General features: G+C 39.7%; 1 protein-coding gene across 4 annotated transcripts in view; it reads left to right on the top strand.

Annotated features, from left to right (window-relative positions):
• PDE8B (phosphodiesterase 8B) overlaps positions 1-21888 on the top strand; it is a 331778-nt gene that overhangs the window by 130119 nt on the left and 179771 nt on the right. The window contains exon 1 of one of the 4 annotated variants that reach the window (XM_072606395.1): positions 1956-6959. The exons of 2 other annotated variants lie outside the window; for them this stretch is intronic. The gene's annotated coding sequence lies outside the window, so the exon portion shown is untranslated. Of the gene's footprint in view, positions 1-1955; positions 6960-21888 lie in introns of those variants that run through there. One more of the 4 variants, XM_072606394.1, reaches the window with a different exon arrangement.

Here is a 21888-nt window from a genome sequence, read left to right on the forward strand (position 1 = left end):
TGGACCATTTACTTAAGAGACTGGGTCATCGCAGTTATTCCCAGGAAAGTCCATCAAAACTCCCAAAAGGCAATCACCATCAGTGTTACTTAATGTTTGTTATTAACTGAGATATGTAATCACAGGATATTAGTTTTAGGTGAAACTTACAATTCAGAAGACTTTGGGGGGCTGTTTTTTTAAAAAATGTGCTGTATATTACTTTCCTTCACTTAAGTCTTACTCTCATAATTCATTTCTATGTGGCAGTAACAGTGGGTTCTCCAAGGTTGTGCCAGGAAAGCACAAGATCTGGCAAGTCCTGACAAGATGGAAAGGTTTCAAGCATGTGTCCAATGATGGGCCATGACAGGCTATTGCCTCTCTGTGTTTATCGAGCTCATCACCAGGTTAACCACAGTTAACCACACTCAATTATGTAACTCTCAGAGACCTTCTGCCAACTCCTAGAAGGGCTGAAATCAGTGTCAGAGAGGGTAGTGCCCCACACCATCAAAATTAGAGATCTTGGAAGTCATGAAGTAAATATATGATGCTTTGCGTCAAGGCGTTAAGTACTTTGCCATGTTTCAGGCACTGCACTAAGTGCTGGCGATACAGAGAGAAGCTAGAGTTCATTGGGACCCCTAGTCTAATCAGTGTGTTTAGATTGTTCACCTTGATTCAGAGCTGATATCTTAGATCTAGAGCAGGAAAGAACCTCAGGAGACAACTAGTCCACCCCTCATTTGATAGATGAAGAAACCCAAACCCATGGTGGATTGGTGACTAGCCCAAGGTCACACAGCTGAAAAGTATCAGAGGCAGCTTTCAAACTCTTGACTCTAGAGCCAATACTCTTCCCATCATATCCCAGTTTTCTTGTCTTTTTCTTGAATTTTCTGACTCAGCTCCCATCCAGCTTTCAAGTTCTATGATTCCATGAATCTAAATCTGTGATGTATTTTGATGCCTAATCCTTGGTCATGAATACAACCTCCAATTATAACGTAGTTTCTGCAGGGAATTTCTAAGTATTCTAAAATTAACCATTAAATTATGAGAGAAATATCCATGTTATGGTGAGCAACTTTATCACATGGTTTCCAAGAATACAATTTTGATGAAAAGTGAGCATCCCTTATGAGATGAGTCAAAACTAATTGAACTACATATTGATACTGTTGCCCATATGTATAGTTCGTGGTTTCAATATGCCCGTGCTGGATAAGTAAAAAATATGGAGGAGGCTATGGAGGATGAATTGCATAAATTATTTAAGAATCTGGAATTCAGAGTGACCTAATGGATAGAGTGCAAAACTTGGAACCCATTTCTGATACTCTCCAGTTGTGTGGCCCTGGGAAAGTCACTCATCCTGTTCTTTTATCTGTAAAATGGTAAAATACCTGGAGCACGTGGAACACAATAACACCTCATTACTGTGAAATTGAAAAGAGACAATGGCTATAACTAAGAGTTAGAACAAAATAATCATTTAAAATTGCCTTTGAAAAGTCTTGGGAATTAACCAGATAATTTCCTCACTTATCCTATGTTTTAAGTAAACCCCCAAAGTTCTCTTCATGAATGGTCTACATTTTGTATCAGCAGAATTCCTTCTAGCAGATGCCAAGTGATCATTCACATTTTGAAAGTATGCTTTGTCTGGAGAATGAGGTGACTGAAGTGAATTTTCTGGATAACTGAAGCTTACTACTTTAAGCAAGAGGATCTTTTATTTTAATCACTATGGACTTTTTTCTAAAAGACAGTAGACACTGCTTTCTTAAGTAGAATATTTTGAAGATAACTTAGCCTTTTTATGACTTAGGTCATAATTGGGAAGATTCATTGACTAAGAATTTTGGAACTGCAGCACACTTGGGAGGTTATCTTGTCCAGTCCTCTTATTTTATGAGTAAGGAAACTGAGGGCTATAGAAGTGAATTGATTTGCCCAAGGATGGACAAATTAGTCTTTTATACAGCAGACTGCAGAACTCTGGAATCTCCTTCCTCCCAATCAAATGTTCTTTCCTCTAAACCAGTTTGCCTCTATTAAAGTACTGTGGGGTAATTTAGTTCTTTTTACGGTTTGTTTTTTTTTTTTTTTCAGGCTGTGTTAATTTCCTCCATATCATACTGTCATCTGTCACTTGTGCCCACCTCAACTAGTACCGTCTCTACCTCCCTCTGCTAATTGTCCTCTCTAACATTCTGGCAAATCAGACAACTGAGCCTGTGTAAGCATTTTGTGTAGAATAAGAGTTGGTAAAGCTCTGAATGAATAGGGACTAAAGTATAGGGATTTAGTGCAGTGCTTTTTGAGAACTGTTTCAGGGACTTTCCTGCTGGCTTTTGAGGTGGGAATTCAGTTCAGATGATCAGAAGACTCACTCTTCAGATGTATGTTGAAGCAATCTTTGGCATCTACCCATCTCCATGGCCCACTCTCAACTTAATTCTGTCCTCTCTGGATTCCATTTCCCAGACCCCTTCCCCCCACATAGGACTTATAGCTTTATATTCACTATCCAGGTGAAATCTTCTGATAGACTAAAAAAGTAACAGCTGGGCCCCTGAATCAGCGAAGGCTCACAGCTTCCCATGATGATTATACTCCACACCCTTTAAAGGAATATCAGGATGTTTTCTCCTGTTCCTGGTAATGGGTGAAGTACATGTTAGAAAAGCAGCCCTGGGTGCTCTTGACAAAATGTAGAGTGGAATTTGAGTGTATGAAGAACATAGATTAATGTTTGGTTTGAGCAATTATATGGAAACGATGTTAGTACAACTGAGTAGGAGGAGGGGTGTATGTTCAGGTGCAGATCTTGAGCAATTCGAGCGTGCATCCAGATAAGACAGGTCTTGGAGCCAATCCTAAGTTCAGACTGACTGAATGATTCTTTTGTTGTAGAAACCTAAGGCAGAGGCTCTCTTCTGCTGCCTGTAAAACTGGATGAAGAGGTTGTACAATCTTGAGGCTTCTAGAGATGCCAACCCTCACAGAATGAGCACAGTATGTGGGGAACTATTATGATAGATCCTAACAAATGGTCTATCTTATTGGCAACATGTTGAGCCTCCTCTTCATGAGAAAAGAAAGCACTATGGGTAAGGTGAGGGTGAGTGACATGGACCTGGAGTTTGGTGAGTTGTTGAGCTTGAGGGCATGTATGTGAGTGGGCCTTTATTGCTTACTTGTCCTATACCCCATTTTCTCAAGGCCAAACTCTGTGACTTCTAAGGTGATAATATGTCACATTTATCAAAGCATATAATGTACCAATCCTTTGTTTGAGTTTCTTTTTTCTGAGTTGAAGCCCACTCAGAGTTCTAAGAGAAATGGTTGCTTTGAGAAAAAATTACTGAGGATTGAGTTTGACTGTGAATTCTAAGACCAAGTTGTTAGTTGTGAATGTGACAAACTGTTGTAAACTGGAAAAATAAGAATATCAGAAGAGTGGTGTGATTTTGGTAGAAATGTAAACAAAGGTGAGAATGTGATTACTAATCAAAAGTTAGGTTGGGTTCATGTGCAAAAATAATCCTATGTCAGAACAATAAGGGAAGAAAGAGAGGGAACAAATTTCAGAACTTCATCACCTGTAAGTAATAGGTATGACGGTTTCCACTGATGAGGAAAACAAGCTAAGCAGATGAAGAGAAGTCACGCAGTACTTCCATTAGTTGGCTGAGATGGAATGCTCACATAAATGGTAGTCAAGCACAGTGTGGGTCAACTCAGCCTCGCAGTAAAAACATCTCTCTATTCAACATATAAACTACATTCATCAACGAATGTTTGGGGATAATTCCTGAGAGGGAAAGAGTACACCAAGGTTTGCAGTTTTAGAGCTGTGAGTTACCCTGAGCAAGTGGGTTTTCCTCACTCTTAAGTTGCTTGGCAGGTTTCTGTAAGTGTTGCCTACTGTTCTTACAGATCCAGAGTGCATTTGTGGAGAGTGTAGCCCAGATTTTGTCTGGATGGTTGTGTATTTATTATTTCTGCATTTACTTTAGTATATGAATACCTGTTCTATTATTTCTCTTAATTTACTGTTGAGGAGGAGCCTATACCTGCCACTGTGAGGGCAAATGGAGTGAATGCACCAACCCAGAGAGTAAATAGGTATCATAGACCCAGGTAAGAGGTTTAAAGTACTGTGCTATGGGTGGTACCCATTTCTGTTACTTAGGGGAAATTCCTCAGAATCCTTCCAATGCTTCTATCTTTGCTACTTAGAGTGCCAGTGACTTATGTTTTAGGCCAGATGGGAGGACACAGTAAGAAAAATTATAGGCCTGTGGTAAAGTTGTTTTGAAGAAGGTATGACCTCTTCAAATCACACTATTGAGCACTACACACACACACGCACACACACACACACACACACACACACACGCGCACACACACACACACGCACGCACACACACACGCACGCACGCACGCACGCACGCACACACACGCACACACACACACACACACACACACACACACACACCATATGTACTTTATTTAAAGAACTAGCTGCAGTGCAGTGGATAGAGTGCTGGGCCTGGAGTGAGGAAGTTGTTGCTTAGTCTCTTGTCAGTTATGTCTGACCCTTTGTGACCCCATTTGAGGTTTTCTTGGCAAAGATCTTGGAGTTGTTTGCCATTTCCTTCTCCAGCTCATTTTACAGATGAAGAAACTGAGGCAAACAGGGGTAAGTGACTTGCCCAGGATCACACAGCTTGTAGGTTACTGAGGCCAGATTTGAACTCATGAAGATGAGTCTTCATGACTCCAGGTCTGGCATTATATCCACTGTGCCACCTAGCTGCCCCTGTAACACCTTGCTTACTTGGGCCCAACTCTAGCCTCAGACCCTCCCTAGCTGTGTGAGCTTGACCAAGTCACTTAACATCTGTTTGCCTAAGTTTCCTCATCTGAAAAATGGAAATATTTATAGCACTTGCCTCCCAGAGTTGTGAGGATCAAATGAGATAGGAATTGTAATACAGCTGGCACAGTGCCCGGCACATGTTAAGTGCTATGTGAACGTGAGCTATATTATTATCATCAACTCAGCTAATTAATTGGCCCTATCGATTAGCTCAAATGATCAGCTCGGTGTCACCTTTATATAATAAAGTACATTTTATTCAATTTAATGCACCAGATATTTTCGTTGCCTTCTACATGCTCAACAATGTGAGAAGTTACAAGAGAGGCAAATGAAATATATAATAAATTCCTTCTGTAAAGAAATGTATGTTTTATTGATGAGGTGATACCATCAGAGGACAATAGAGTAGGGTACCATCCAAAATGTAGTAGGCAGGTGCATTAGGAAACAAGGAAGTCAAATTGAGGGTCTCTTCTGCCACCAATAGCCCCATGATTGCATGACTTGAATTCGCCAGTGCAATGGAAAGGTAAAAGATAGATATTTTTAAAAAATGTATTTTAAAAGATAACTATCAGAAGAATCTATGTCATTTCAAATGACCATATATGTATTTCCCTTTTTCATAAAATCTTCATGAAATAAGAGTTATATTTATACGCAAGTATCCAAATGTGTGCGTGTGTGTGAGATAAACTTGTAGAAAGAACTTCATGTAAAAATTCTCACTTGTTGTCCATAAATAGGCATTGCCAAAGTGAGTACTTTTCTAAAATTGACCCTTTTCTGTGCTCATTGTTTATGGTTTCTATTTGTATGCCTTCTCACAGCTCCCTACAGAAATTCTTGCTTGTACTGGAAATAACCCCAGAAAACATTTGTTCTCCTTTCTGTGTGGAAAGGCATGGTAGCCAAGGGTAACTGATTTAAGACTATAAACTCATTTGCAAAACTTTGCATAGAAAGAGTATAGAAGATAATCAGTATTATCTCACAAACAATGAAGGTTAGTAGAGGGGAAAACAAGTTCACAGAAAAGTCAATATCAGAGCCAAATGACTAATTTCATCCCAATTCAAATCAATATGCATTCATTAAGTGCCTACTATGTGCAAGGGATATAATGATAAAAGGAAAAATGGTCCCTGTCATCAAGAAGATTAAATTCTGCTAATAATCTTATTAATTTGACCTACTAACTCAATATGTCTAGGGCAGGGATGTGGAATTTGTGGCCTCAAGGCCACATGTGTGGCCCTCTAGGTTCTCGAGTGCAGCCCTTTGATTGAATACAAGTTTGGGATTCACTTGAGGACCTAGAGGGCCACATGCGGCCTTGAGGCCACAGGTTCCCCACCCCTGGTCCAGGCTCTTTGGATTCCAATTTTTTTCATTCAATGTATTAGCTATCCTTCCCAATTTCATGTCATTCACATTTCTGAGATTTATTTTTATTCAAATAACTAATTAAATGTTTAATTCCTAAGAGCGTTCAAAGAGCAAACTAGGAGATTAAAAATGGAACAGATATCTCAACATTTCTATTACAAAATATTTTCATCATTGATGACAGTGAAACAACAATTCTAACATATTAGTGCCCAATGAGCTACCAGCGCCCTCATTCTGAGAATGAGGAAGCGAAAATGATACTCGAGTAGATGAAGGGAAACAATTTATCTAGACCAGACTAAGAACATATCAAAGAAATCTATGCTGGAGGTGACATGATTTGGAAAGCACTGAGGGACTGATTTTTCATGATATCTAAGAGAGAGGAAGGGAAACTAGATGGCACAGTAGACAGAGCACCAGGTCTGGAGTCAGGAAGATCCAACTTTCAAATCTGGCCTCAAACACTAGCTGTGGGATCCTAGACAAATCATTTAACTCTATTTGCCTCAGTTTCCTCATCTGTACAATGAACTGGAGAAGGAAATGGCAAACCACTCCAATATCTTTGCCAAGAAAGCCCCAAATGGAGTCACAGAGTCAGACCCAACTGAAAAGTGACTGCACAGCAGCACCAGAAAGAGGAAGATACTGAACAATTGGGAAAAGGTTCCCGATAGCATGAAAAAAGGTGAGAGAAATAACATCAATAACTATTAGCCTGTATGCCTTTAAAATGTTTTCTATACAGTCTTTATAAAAATGATCTGCATAGGTATAGTGGGTATCCTTGATGAAAATATGAGAAATGAATTGGAAGACTTCCTCAAATGATTTTCTACATCAATTTGCATATTCACAATCACACAATTGATGGAAAAATGTAGATAATATAAGATAATATAATAATCTACCCAACTGAGAGGCTTATCTGTGAAGGATTTATGGGAAGATATGAACAAGAAATTCAAAGGATAAGAAGGTCTGGATGGGTTGAAATCTGTACCGCTGGAGGAATTACTTACATTGATGACATCCTAGATCCATTGAAATCCTAAAGAAATGAAAATATCAAAACTGTTGAAAATTTTTCACATATAGCATTTATCTGTTACCACCTAAGTGAATTTCTCACATAATCAAACCTTCTACTTGTAAACTCCAAACCCTTTAAAAATTGTAATTATTTTTGATGGAAGGCTTTATAAAATGTAATACATGGTCCTTTTCCTTCTTAAACAGAGTTAAAATGTAACCTTTTCTTGTTAAGTCAGAGTCTCTGTTGTGAACGCTAATTACTGTATTCTATTGTTAGGCTAACGTGTCTGAATTCAGGGTCTACTGAGGTATGAAAAGAAAGACTTCTTGAACATACATTCAATAGCCCCGGACTACTATGTTTCTACAGCTCTTCTCTTTTATTTTTATTCTTGTTTCCTTTTCTTACACCAAATGTTACTTTTAGTAGCTCTTCAGTGGTTTCTTGTTGAATCTAATTGACTGACTTTTTTTTAAGCAAATAGTTGTTTGTATGAGGATGTGAAGGTAGTTCTGTATTTCTGTTGTGGGGTAAAATGCCTCTGATTTTTAGCACTTATTTTCAGTGCTCCTTAGAGTGTGTGTGTGTGTGTGTGTGTGTGTGTGTGTGTGTATGTACACTCCTGGACTTGTAAACTGTTCAATAGGTGACTAAGCTATCTAGAAGTCTGATCCCTGAGTAAGTTGGGGAGAACTCTAATAAGTTGTCATTGCAATTTATCTTAGTCTTTATGTATTATAAAGCCTTGGAATTGTACATTTTGGTTCCTCAGGTGTGGTGTAAAAACAAGAATCATGGAAGTATGAGGAAGCTAAGTCAACTTATTCGAAGAATTCCGCTTGAGAATTAGCAAAAGAAATCTATAGTTAAACACAAAAACCCAACTTGTTTTACCAAGAGGGATAAACCTACAATTTAAAAAATGTTTTTAGTGGATAATTTTACATGCCAATGCAATACAACAATAGGAAATGGTAGGTAGAACTGAACATTTTAGTCTTAATCTCTCATTTTCAGCAAACACTAGTTCGCCTTAGTAGCAATATTTCCAAAAATTGGGGAAAAAAACCCCCAAACTTAGTGTCTATAATAGACAAAGCACGCTTACGTTAATCCTTATGTTTCCTCTCCTCAGCACAGTGCTTGACTGACTATAAGCTTGAAAACAAAACATTTAAGCATGCACTAGGTATGAGAAATTATTTTGATTGCTTCTTTAAATTGTTTTCCTGCACCGGTAATTATTGTTTTTATGTCAGATTTTGCTGAATAATGGTGATTATGTGGAGTTCTGATGTGTGTAGATGTACAATAAAAATACGCAGAGAAGTTATGTTTCAACTCAACAGGGCCACCATCTAAAAGGCATTCAGTTTTGGTGAGACAGACAAACATGTCTAATTCAGAGTTGTACATTCTTTTGTTGATTATTAGTGTTGTAAGTAGGATAATGTACATTTTTCCTTAACGTTCACAAATTTGGGGATTTAACTTGAATAAACATTGCTACTCCAGTCATATCAATTGCTTTTCTTGTAACTTTTAGCCCACAAATTATAGCTCTGGGCTTAGAAGGGTTAGGTTCACTAATGGCTTTAACTAAGCCAGTCTTTGGATCACTTGCAGAGTTTCTTCTGGTAGCCTCAGAATTTGACTCATATGTGCTTTTCTACAGAAAAGTTAGAAAAGATCTCTCTACCTTTTCTACCCTTCTAACTCCATGCAAGCACTTTGGCTAACACACATATATCAAGTACAGGACAGCTTTTAGTTCACTCCACAGAAAAATCCAAGAGCCACATATTCCTAACAGAAACTCATAATAGTAAAAATAACAATTCTCTTTGGTGAGTTCCATCTTCCTCAGGGACCTATAAACTCCTCTGGCTTGTAGTGCCATCCTATGGTGGAGGCTCCCCAGAAAAGAAAGTACACATGGGGTTGCAAGATAGTCAACCTTTCCATAAAACCTGCACAGTCTGCATAATTCCTAGTAATAGTTGAGGACAAGATCCAGGTTTGCTCCTCCAAACTCTTAGTCCCTCTCCCTCTTACTGGACCTCCAGATAATGCGCTGTATGGCTCATCTTCTTCTGTCTGGGAGGTTGGGTTCAAGAACACCTCCACTGATTGTTATTTGTTGTTTGTCCTTTGTTCTAGAAGAGGACCATGACATCAGGAAGGTGATGTCATGACATGCATGTGGATTGGAGATAGCCCCAGATGCAGAGGGAGGCCTTGGCATTTTTAAGTTAAGGGCTTTCCCAGGTCTCAGCTTGACTGAGGCAACACCCATTTAGTGATTAAGGCTAGGTTACAAATGAGGCGAAGAATGGCCTCTTTTACCTAGTCAGAAAAACAAAAATCAATCTGGGAGGGGAAGACCCTAAGAGTTTCTGGCCAAAACAGAAACAATTGCTATTTACACTCACTCTGAACCACCAGGTCCCAAATAATGACCAGGTGAGGCTTGGGCTGGGTTCTATTGTTGGCCAATCAGTGAAAGTCAGAGTGATTTAGGTTTAAGGTGTGGTCTTTAAGAAAGAAATCTAGGCCATAAACTCCAAGACACTTTGAGAGGTTTCAGTGATCAAAATTTATATTCCTTTGGGCAGAGCACCTGTAGGTATGGGTATGATTCCCTATGTGGACAGAGGGGAAGGAAGGAAGGAAAGGAAGGAAGGAAGGAAGGAAGGAAGGAAGGAAGGAAGGAAGGAAGGAAGGAAGGAAGGAAGGAAGGAAGGAAGGAAGGAAGGAAGGAAGGTAGTAAGGAAGGAGGGAAGGAGAGAAGGAGGGAGGGTGTTCACCTGGAACTGGCCAGTTGGGTCCCCAGTGGAGCAACCATTACTATGTTTGTCCTTCATTCTTGAAAAACCAATGTATCCAGGGCCATCTCCAGTTATCCTGATCTATATCTTCTACTGGACCCAGATGGCTTTGGAGGAGAAAGTGAGGCTGGTGACTTTGCACAGCCCTCCCTCACTTAAATCCAACTCGCTTGCAAGTCATAGCATTACCTTTCCGATGTCCATTGCTGATTTACTCCTCCAAGACCCTGTCTTCACCCTGGGAGCCTACCTTGCTACAGCTGACATCTTTGGGGAGTAGAGCTTCTCCTATCCCCTGTCTCTGGCTGCTGTCTCTGGGATTTATGATTTCTTTGGGGGAGGCCTGTATGAATAAGCAGATTCACCCCCTCCCCTAAGAACCAAGTCTGTTTATCTGCACGAAAATCTCTTTCAGTTTTTCTTCCCTGATTTTTCTTCTCCTCTCATCTCTACCCCTTGCCACATGTGTCCTTTTTTTTTAAAGGTTAAATCTAAGGATATGGTTGAGTTCTATTATATCAATACTCAATTATTCTTAATTTCCAAAAAGGGAGTTGTCAAAGGTATTTTTTTTTTTTGACACAATCCCCTCACTCCCTTCCCAGAAAGATGTGATCAGACTCCCAAATAAGGTGTCACTGTGGGAGATTGGCATCTTATATCTTCAAAGCAATCTAATTAATAGTAACCAGAGTTCTCCTAGTTATACTGTGTTACTATATAACAAACTAGTTATTATAAAGTGATACATCAATATGCTTTTATAAACTCGTAGCATATCAGAGTTGCAAGCCAGGAGTATGCTGGAGCCTGCTCCAACCAGCTTGCAAGAGCCAATTGTAATTTCCAGAGAGGGAATTTTCATTTCACAAGTTGATAGATCAAGACTTGATGTATTTTTCTGTAGATTGTCTAGACTTAGAGTGATGGGGAAAATGTTAATAATACAGATTAACTTTTTAAAATATTTCATCTTTTCCAATTACACATAAAAACAATTTTTAACATTCAATTTTTAAAATTTTGAGTTCCAAATTCTCTCCCTCCTTCCAGCCGCTCAGCCCTCTTTGAGAAGGAAGCAACTTGATGTTAAATATACATGTGCAGTCATGAAAAACATATTTCCATATTAGCTATGTTGCAAAAAAAACTCCAGACTAAAGAAAAATATAGTTTTAAAAGTAGGCTTCAGTCTACATTCTTTCTCTGTGTGTGGATTGCATTTTTCATCTTGAGACCTTTGGAATTATCTTGGATTGTGGTACTAAGAAGAGCTAGGTCATTCACAGCTGATCATGGGGGTAAAATATTGCTGTTACTGTGTACAATGTTTTCCTGGTTATAATGAAAATTAAACTTAAAAACATGTTTGGTATACATCTTTATTTAATCCAGAGAACCAGTTGGTAAGCATTTACTAACATACCAGTAGGACCTTCCCAATCATCAAGTTCAATTTCCTCATTTTTTTATGCAGAGGAATCCTAGAACCCAGAGAAATTAATTGTGATGATCCAAAGGTCATGTAGCTAGTTCACAGCATAGCTCAAACTGGAGCCCAAGTCTACCCGTCCTAGTCTGTTGCGCCACCACAGTTTACATGGCCTTACAATTGCAATTCCATTAGCTGGGTGCCAAAACCTGACCAGGAGAAACCTGGCAGGAGAAAATTCTGTCACTGAACTATCAAACTAGAAGCTCTTCTCCGTTGCTTTATTAATAGAGACATATAAGAGTGACTAAGATTATAGATCTGCCATTATCCTCAACCTTAGACTGATAAGAAATAAGAAATAAGATACTGTCTTTTGTTTTGGATGCCACAGTTGAGCAAAGATATTGACAAGCTGGAGTGTGCTGGAGGCCACTTGTCTGCTTCATTCTGATTGCTAAATTTCCAGTGTGCACATTTCCACCTTGGACACTGGCAAAGGCTACAAATCAGGGCTTGAATTATTACTTTTTTGTTGATTGTCCAGATTTAGAAAACTGTTGGAGAAAATGTTAAACTTAAAAGTATATGGTACACACATCTCTCCCCATCCTTGAGAGCCAGCTATTAAACATTTGCCAGTGAGAGACTGTTCAGAGGAGTGCCACCAGAATGGTGGAGGGCCTTGAGCTCATGCTATTTGAGGATCATTTGAAGGGACTGCCTTTATTTAGCTTGCAGAAGACTGTATATATGTGGGGAGGAGGGGAGAGAGAAAATGACCCATAATGACTGTCATGAAATAATTTAAGGGATGTTATGTGGAAGAAAGATTAGACTTTACTCTGTTTGGAATGAAAGGATGGAAATAGGAACAATGGATAAAATAGTATTTCAGTCAGTCACTAAGCATGTATTAAGTGCCTACTGCATGCCAATATATACTATCTGCCAGTTCTGGGCAACTAAGTGACAAAATGGATAGAGTGCTGGTCCTGGAGTCAGGAATACTCATCGTCCCAAGTTCAAATGTGGCCTCAGACACTTACTGACTAGGTGACCCTGGGCAAGTCATCTAACCCTGTTAGTCTCAGTTACCTCATCTGTAAAATGAGCTGGAGAAGGAAATGGCAAACCACTGCAGTATCTTTGCTAAGAAAACCCCAAATGTGGTCGCTGGGAATTGGCCATGACTGAAATAACTATGCTAAGTGCTGAAGAAAAAGAAAGCAAAAGGCAGTCCCTGCTCTCAAGGGGCTCACAGTCCATGCATCAGAATGATACCAGCAACTGTAAAACATTTTTTAAAATAAAATTTTATTTTCAGTTCCAAATTTTCTTCTTCCTGTTGAGAAGACAAGAAAAACAGAAGTGTATCGTCATGCGAAACAAATTCCCATGTTGGCCTTGTGAGAAGGAAGGAAAAAGAAAATAAGCTTGGATCCGCACTCTTAAATCCATCATTTGTCTGTCTAAAGATTGGTAGCATACTTCATCATGAACCCTCTGGAATTGTGGGAAAATGTATAATTTGAACAAACAATCAAAACTGCAGAAAGCCATTGGCCTATCATGGCTCAGTTGAAGGTTTGTTAGGTCTTTTTTTTTTTTTTTTTGAGGCAAACCCAGTTAAATGACTTGCCCAGGGTCACCCAGCTAGTAAATGTCTAAGGCGGCATTTGAACTCAGGTCCTCCTGACCCCAGAGTCAGAACTCTGTCCATAAAGCCATCTAGCTTTCCCCCATTAGGTCTTTTTTTTAAAACCATATTTTAAAAACAACAATTCAGAGGGCTGGGTCAAACAGTGACCTCAGAGTTGGGAAGACCAAGCTCCAATTCTGCCTTGGACAAATGTTGACTGCTTGGCCCTCAGTAGTAGTAGCTGACCTAGACCCATAGGACTTTGTCAGTAGTTATTCATCTTGCTTGCCGTACACTGTCTGATGTTTGTGCTCACAGCTCTCAAACACTCCTATTGTAAAGTGATTTCATCTATTTGGGAGTTCTCTTGCCCAGCCATGCCTGCCCATGTTGTGCCACTCTTGTCCAAATGCTCCCATTATTTTGCCCTGAGAAGTCCACTCAGTGTGCTGGAGGCCTTGCTCACTTTTTCCTAATGTCATGAGGTTGCTCATGGAGAGCTGTTTTGGCTGCCCACCTGTAAGCCGTCACCCTTTCCATGGTAACCGCTCCTCTTTTCTTCCTATCCTACATTTCCGGATGTCATTTTTTACTCCCATTCTTTCAGTTTCCTCTCTAGCTAACTATGGCATGCACCATGGACCTCTCCTTCACCCTTTGCATGAGACTCATTTTTAACTCTTGGGAGATTGTGGTGTTCCATACTGTGCTGCCATCCAGGGTATTCGAACCCAGGTCTTCTTTAATCCTAGTCCGGAGTTTATAGATTATAGGATTTAGAGCTGGAAGAGACCTCAACAACCATCTAGAATATCCCTTCATCTTATATGTGAGGAGGGTAAGGCCTAGTAAGGTGAAGTGACTGATGCAAAGAAACCCATAGTTGTGAAAAAGCCAGGATTTGGACTCAGAGCCTGATTCTCTTTTTCCCTCCACCATGTTGCCTCCTGCCAACATACCCTTTCTTTTTTATACCAAAACACAAAGTAAATGAAGTTTTAATAAACTCTCCTTTATGAAAGCTCTCTGATGGGTAGCCCCTGCTAGCCTTAAGAAATATAGAGTCCTACCCTGCAAGTTTATTGGGAAAATCTTCTACTGGGGTTTCTTGTCCCTGTAGTTGCCATGGTTTCCCAAATCCAAGGCTATACAAAACCTTTCACTACCACCCACTCTTGTTACCACAGCCTTAGTGACCATGGGTCAAAGGGACCTCTTACTATCTACAAAGACTTGTATGTACTGATAGCTAGAGAAGAGAAAAAAATCCAGAAATTGGCAACTGATTGGATGAATGATATGGGATAGTAAAGAAAGTTGTATGTAGTGTCAAAAATAATTGATTTGTTGATTGTATTTTCTTCCCATTTTCTTTGTCACAAGGGAGGATCCAGTGGGGGAATATATTGAGAAATGAATCTGATTTTTAAAAAATATTTATTTTTAATTTTCAACAATCATTTCCACAGAATTTTGAGTTCCAAATTTCCTCACCATCTCTCCTTTCCCCCATCCCATAATGCTTTGCATTCTGATTACCCCTTCCCTCAAAATGCCCTCCCTTCTATCAGACCCGTCCCTTGCCTTATCCCCATCTTCTCTCTTTTCTTGTAGGGCAATATAGATTTCTATACCCCTTTACCTGTATTTCTTATTTCCCAGTTGTATGCAAAAACAAGTCTCAACATTCATTCCTAATACTTTGAATTCCAACTTCTCGCCCTTCCTCCCTCCCCACCCATCCCCAGTGAGAAGGCAAGCAATTCAACATAGGCTATATAAGTGTAGTTTTGCAAAAGACTTCCATAATATTCATGTTGTATAAGACTAATTATATTTCCCTACATCCTATCCTGCCCCCTATTTATTCTATTCTCTCTTTTGACCTTGTCCTTCCCCAAAAGTGTTTACTTCTAATTACTCACTCCTCCCATTTGCCCTCCCTTCTATCATCCCCTTCAACCCATTTGTCCCGTTCTTCCCTACTTTGCTGTAGTGTAAGATAGACTTTCATACCAAATTGAGTGAGCATGTTATTCCCTCCCTAAGCCAAATGTGAAGAGAATAAACTTCCCTTTTTCCCTCTCACCTCCTCCCTTTTCTCCTCCATTGATAAAGCTTTTTCTTGCCTCCTTTATGAGTGATAATTTGCCGCATTCCATTTCTCCCTTTCTCCTCCCAATATATATTTCTCTCACCCCTTAAATTTATTTTTTTAGATATCATCCCTTCTTATTCAACTTACCCTGTGTTCTCTGTCTATGTGTGTGTGTGTAACCCCTCCAACTACCTAAGTACTGAGAAAAGTCTCAAGAGTTACAATATTATCTTTCTATGTAGGAATGTAAACAGTTCAACTTTAGAAAGTACTTTTATGATTTTTTTTCCTGTTTACCTTTTCATACTTCTTTTGATTCTTGTGTTTGAAAGTCAAATTTTCTATTCAGTTCTGGTCTTCTCATCAAGAATGCTTGAAAGTCCTCTATTTCATTGAAAGACCATTTTTTCCCCTGAAGTATTATACTCAGTTTACTCATCCTCACCCCAGGGCAGTGCTCAGGACTGAGATTCAAATCAGCTGCTCAATTCCCCCAGGGGGAGGGCTCCAAAAATGGATGCTGTTGCTGTAGTGGCTGCTGCAGGTGGACCAGACCATGCTCCCCTCTCTTGGGTGAAGGAGCCCTTCCACTGACCTTTGAAGCTGTCTGTGACAGTTGTAGGTTGAGCAATCTGGGAACTGTTGCTGCTGGTGGCTCCCTGAAACCTGTTCCAGGTCCTGTCCCTGACACACTGCGTGGCCTGTGCTGGGCTGCACTCCACTCCATGCGCAGTGCAATAGACTTTTCCGGTCTTCTTTCCAGGCTGTTCTGGGCTGGAAATCTCCTTCACTCTGTCGTTTTGTGGCTTCTGCTGCTCTAGAATTTGTTTAGAGTCATTTTTACAGGTATTTTATGGGCTATGTGGGGGAGCTTCTACAGGTCCGTCTTTCTACTCTGCCATCTTGTCTCCACCCCACTCTGGTATTTTTAAAGATGGTATAAATAAAAGTTTCTCAGTACTCAGATGATTTACCAATCATCTCATCAATGCGGACATTTCCTCCAACACTGTTGACCACTACTCATCTACAGCTGCCTGTCCTATGAACTCTTGCCCACATTTGCCCCAAGTACTAAGGGTCTTCCTTGATTTTTTTCTTGACATCATGATGGTTTCAATGGACCACATGAGTCATCCGGTGGTTATCCCTTATTCTTGCTATATGATCTTTTTTCCCTAGTTTTCTTTGAAAATGTCCTTTCCTCCAATTCTTCTCCATCATTTCTTTGTCAAGTATAATAGTCTGCACAAGTCACCATGTACCTCTCCACTGCCCTCTGAGGGAAATGGAATTTTCCTTCACTGACTAAAAGTTCCATGACTTTTGGTCATATAACAACACTTCTAGAATATTGGTATTCAAAAAGTAGGTCTTCATTTGAGGGAGAATTTGGAATTATTAAAGGAACCATGCAATTTCCTGTAAGCAAACTAGCCTGTCTTCCTCCTTCAGCTTAATTACGGGCCCAATTCATTCATTTATACCATGGTATCTGTACGAGATATTCGTACTAATGGATGAGTTCTACAGGTCACCTATCCTACTCTAAATAATAGTCTGGACCAGGGGTGGGGAACCTGTGAACTCAAGGCCACATGTGACCCTCTAGGTCCTCAAGTGTGGTCTTTTGAATCTAAATGTTACAGAGCAAATCTTTAGGATTTGATCTATAAAACTTGGACTTAGTATAAGGGCCACATTCAAGGACCTAGAAGGCGACATGTGGCCTTGAGACCACAGGTTCCCTACCCATGGACTCTGGAGAATAGACATTCTTCATCTACTTGTTTTTTTCTCTGCGGTTGGTTGGGTATTAGCCTCCTTTGACTGGTTATGTATTTCACTGGAAGGAATGAAATTTAAGAATACCTTAACGGACCAACCTGTAGTAACTGAAACAGTGGATTTGCACATACTAGAGATAGTAGGATGAACATTTTTATTTCAAAGTAAATTATGCTATCTGCTTATAATAATATTTGAAGCTTATAGGGGTAGATAAATTATGGCAAATTATAGTAAAATTATTCAAAAATTATAAAAAAATTCTTACATCAATTGATGCAATTGATGTACCTCATCCTTCTAGCGCTTAAGGAGGCTTTGCAGTATTCTGGTGATTGATGCAACCAGCATGATGTCATCTGCAAATACAAAATCAGAAGAAATTCTCTAAAGAGAACAAAGATATGAAAAGCAGCTGCATCCAACCAAATGTACATAGAAAGACACATTCGTTGTGAGGGAAGACATTGAGGAATTAGTTTTTACAAGTAACTGAAGAATGGAAAGATATGAAATGCATAAGAAAAATTGAACATTAAATTCCCCCCAAAATGGGAGACTGAGTGCATTAATAACTGGGAACAATTAATTTAATTGACTACTACATATAAATGCCATTTATATTAAATTTTATGACAATCACACACTCATTGAGGGTATCTTTGATGAATGTATGAGAAATAGGAGGTATAGATCACATCTTTACTGTATGAGCTATTAATTTTAAAAGGAAGATATATATATATATATATATATATATATATAGAGAGAGAGAGAGAGAGAGAGAGAGAGAGAGAAAGAGAGAGAGAGAGAGAGAGAGAGAGAGAGAGAGAGAGAGAGAGAGGAGTCAGTAGGAAGCACAACTAATTTTAAGAGAGAGGAGACCCTTTCCCCTCTTCCTTATCAGTCTCAGAACCCTGTACAAATAAACTATGACAATAACCCATTGGGAAATTTTGTAATAGGAGAACCCAGGCATAACTGTTAGCTTATGAGTGGACCAAGGAGCATTCTGAGTTCTCTAGCAAGAAGCAAAGAACACAAGTCAAGGTACCATTTCTCAAAGAGCCTCATTTTATTTTCTGTTCTATTCTGAGTGCATCCTGTTATCTGTTAAATGAGGAAGTAATAACCATAACAATGCTAATGTCCATTGCCACAGAAAGTCTGTAGTTGCTATGGGAGATAATGAAGGTAGAGGCGGTGTCTGGATTTCTCCAACTAAAGGTGATTCAGGGGAAACTGGAGGGCAGGGCCTGACTGCCCACTTTAGGAGTAAAAACTTAAGTGTGCCCATAGAATGGCAAATGTGACAAATTGCAGTTCTCTTTCCCTAGCTTAATAACCCTAATTTTTACCTGATTGGAAGTTCTTAATCCCCAAACTCAGGACTCTACTTCCTACTAGTACCTCCTACGCTATTTAGTTATCCTACCAGTTTTAAACTTGCTTCCTCTCTGGTCCCTTCAGCTCTATGATAAGCTTTCTGTCTACCAACATTGTCTTCCACTTCATCCATTGCTGAGCCCTTTCAATTACAAGGCTTCTGTCACCTGCCACTGGTTTCTACTTGTTCATACTATCAGTCAATCAACAAGCATTTATTAAGTGCCTATTATGTGCCAGATGTTGGCACTGGGGCACTGTACTAACTCTTTTCCCATCTTTGTTCCATTTTCTGTGCTGGAATATTCCTACTAAAATCTCTCCTCTGCTCCCCAAAGCTGTAGTTAGCATCATAGAACCAACTCGTTTACTAATAGCTCATACTATGTCTGTCTGTAGTCTTACCCAGACTTCAGCAGGAGAAATAGTACACATCATACTTTCTGCTGTATAAAAACCTTGGATAATTCACAAAACATTTTAATGGCTAGCATTGATACGGCACTTTAAGGTTTGCAAAGCACTTTGAATTTTTACCTTATTGGACTCTCTCAACAACTCTTTAAGGTTGGCGCTGTTATCATTCCCATTTTGCAGATGGGAAAACTGAGGCTGGGAAAGGTTTAGTAACTTGCCCAGGTTTACACAGTGAGTAAGCATATGAGGCAGGATTTGAACTCTTCCTGACTCCCAAGTCCATCACTGTAGTCACTACAGCCCTTGGCTGCCTCAGAATCAAACCTTCCCAACCAGGGAAAATTGGAAGCATTGAACTAAAAAAAAAGTGAATTCCCATTTGTTACACTTGCCATTCTGGGGATAAAATTCAATATTTAAACTCCAAATCTATCAGGTCCTCCAGGTAGGTGTTATTACACCTGTTTTTACCTTATTGGCTGATCCTTTTCCTACTGCTTACAAATAAGGCCATTCTTAACATCCTTATGAAGCCTTCAGGGGCAGCTGGGTAGTGCAATGGATGGAGCATGAGTGCAGGAGTCAGGAAGACCTGAGTTCAAATGTCACCTCAGACACTTGACACTCACTAGCTGTGTGACCTTGGGCAAGTCACTTAACCCCAATTGCCTCATCCTGGGTCATCTCTAATCATCCTGAGGAATATCTGGTCACTGGATTCAGATGGCTCTGGAGGAGAAGTGAGGCTGGTGACCTGCACAGCCCTCCCTCACTCAAAACAAAGTTAAGTGCAAGTCATGTCATCATTTCTCTGATGGCATGGTCTTCTTTGGCAGCGAAGGACAAACACACACATGAAACCTTCCCTTGTCCCTTAACCTTTCATACTGTATCTCTTCCCCTTGTCAGAGCCAGATCCCAAAAAAAGGGTTGTCTACACTCATTGACCCCCTCTGCTCTCCTCTCACTCCCTTCTTACTTCTTTGAAATCTGATTTCCCACCTGCCACTTGAACGGTCTTCTCTAAACTTACCAAAGTTCTGTCCACAATGGCCTCTTCTCAAACCTCATTGAGTCATGACACAGTCACTGACATTACCCACTCCTTCTTTGGAGCTGTGATGGCCCACTCTGTCTTGGTTTTCTTTCCGCATTACCACTCTTCCTTTTCAGTGTCTTTCCCTGGATCTGTCATTAGCCATCAAATGCAGGTTTCTCCCAAGGTTGTCCCCTGAGTCTCCTCTCTCCTTTCTCTGTATTTTCCTCCTTGGTGACCTCATCAACTTTCCTGAGTTTTATTATCATCTCTTTGCATCTCTCTCCAGCCCTAATCTCTAACCTAAATTCCAATCCTGAATTAGGAACTATCTTCTGGATAACCCATACACCTCTCCAATATAACATGCCAGAATAGAACCTTTCCCTTCAGACCCATCTGTCCTCTAAATTTCCCTATTTATCGTGATGGTTTTCCATCTTCAAAGAACCCTTACCTCTTCACTCTACACAACAATCACATCCATAGTTTACAAGTCTCATCATCCAACTGCCTCACAGTCTTTTTTCCACTCACGTAGCCTCTACTCTCCTGCCTCATCTGGACTATTTCACTAGACCATCCTAATTGATTTCTCTACCTCCAGTCAATTCCCTCCTCAGCCTTTCCTTTGCATGGTTGCTGCACTGATAATCCTAAAATGGAGATAATCATTTCACCGCTGGGCCCTCCCCATAAATTTTCAATGATTCCACAATTCTCCTTCAATAAAATACAAAGTTATTGGTCTTGCATTTAAAGCCTCAACAATCTACTCCCCCTTCTAGTCTTATTTTTACAGTGCTCCTTGTCATGTACTCTCCATTCCAATTGAACTAACTTGTTCACTGTCTTTCATGCTGTATATCTCATAGTATGACTGTAATGTAAAGCTGGAAGGGGTGTCCTTGACTTTCTTGTCCAACCCATACCTGAAAGGAATTCACACTATAACATATCAAACAAGTAGCCATCTTCCCTCTAATGAGGGGGAATCCACCATCAATCAAGGCAAGCTATTCTGCTTTTGGACAGCTATAACTATTATGAGAATAGATAGGTAGCATAGTGAAAAGAATGCCTGGCCTAGGAATAAGGAAGACTCATTTTTCCAAGTTCAAATCTGGTCTCAGACACTAGCTGTCATGGGCAAGTCACTTAACCCTGTTTGACTTAGTTTCTTCCCCTGTAAAAATGAGCTGAAGAAGGAAATGGCAAACCACTCCAGTATTTCTGCCAAGAAAAACCCCAAATGAAGTCACAAAGAGTTAGATATGACTGAAATAACTGAGCAAATACAACAATTCACCAAAAATACTGGATCATTTTCAAAGTACCGTCTCAACGTGCCTCTCCAATCTTTTTCATTTGAAGCTGATTTTTTGAATCCGTATAAGATTTTATAGATATCCCTGTTGAATTTTGTGTTATTAGATTCAGCCCAATACTGTAGCCTTCCGAGCCCTTTGGGGATCCAGACTCTAACACTGAATATATTTTGTCCTTTCCAGCATTGTGTCACCTGCAAACTTGATGGGTCACCATCTATGCCTTTTTCCAAGTGATTGATAAAAATGTTAAACAGCACAGGACCAAGCCCAAATTCCTCCACTATGCCAAATGATTTTTTGAATTCTGTCATTTATCCATTTCCATCCATTTAACTGAATTATGATCAAGTTCACATCGACTCTACCTCTTCTACAAGAAGAGTGAAATACTTGATCAAATACTTGGCTAAAATCTATGCAAATTCTATCTACATCATTCCCCTTATCTTCTAGTGTAGCAAACCTGTCAAGAAAAAGGAAATAGGTTCAGCTCACCTTCTGAAGTCATTATGGTTCATTGTTATTAGTTCTTCCTTATCTGGTTGTCAGTAACCAACTCTTTAAGGCTCTGTGCAAGAATTTACTCAGGAATTGAAGACAAGTTCACTGGTCTGTAGTTTGCA

Source organism: Notamacropus eugenii, chromosome 4, assembly GCF_028372415.1.
Source record: "Notamacropus eugenii isolate mMacEug1 chromosome 4, mMacEug1.pri_v2, whole genome shotgun sequence".
Lineage (NCBI taxonomy): Eukaryota > Metazoa > Chordata > Mammalia > Diprotodontia > Macropodidae > Notamacropus > Notamacropus eugenii.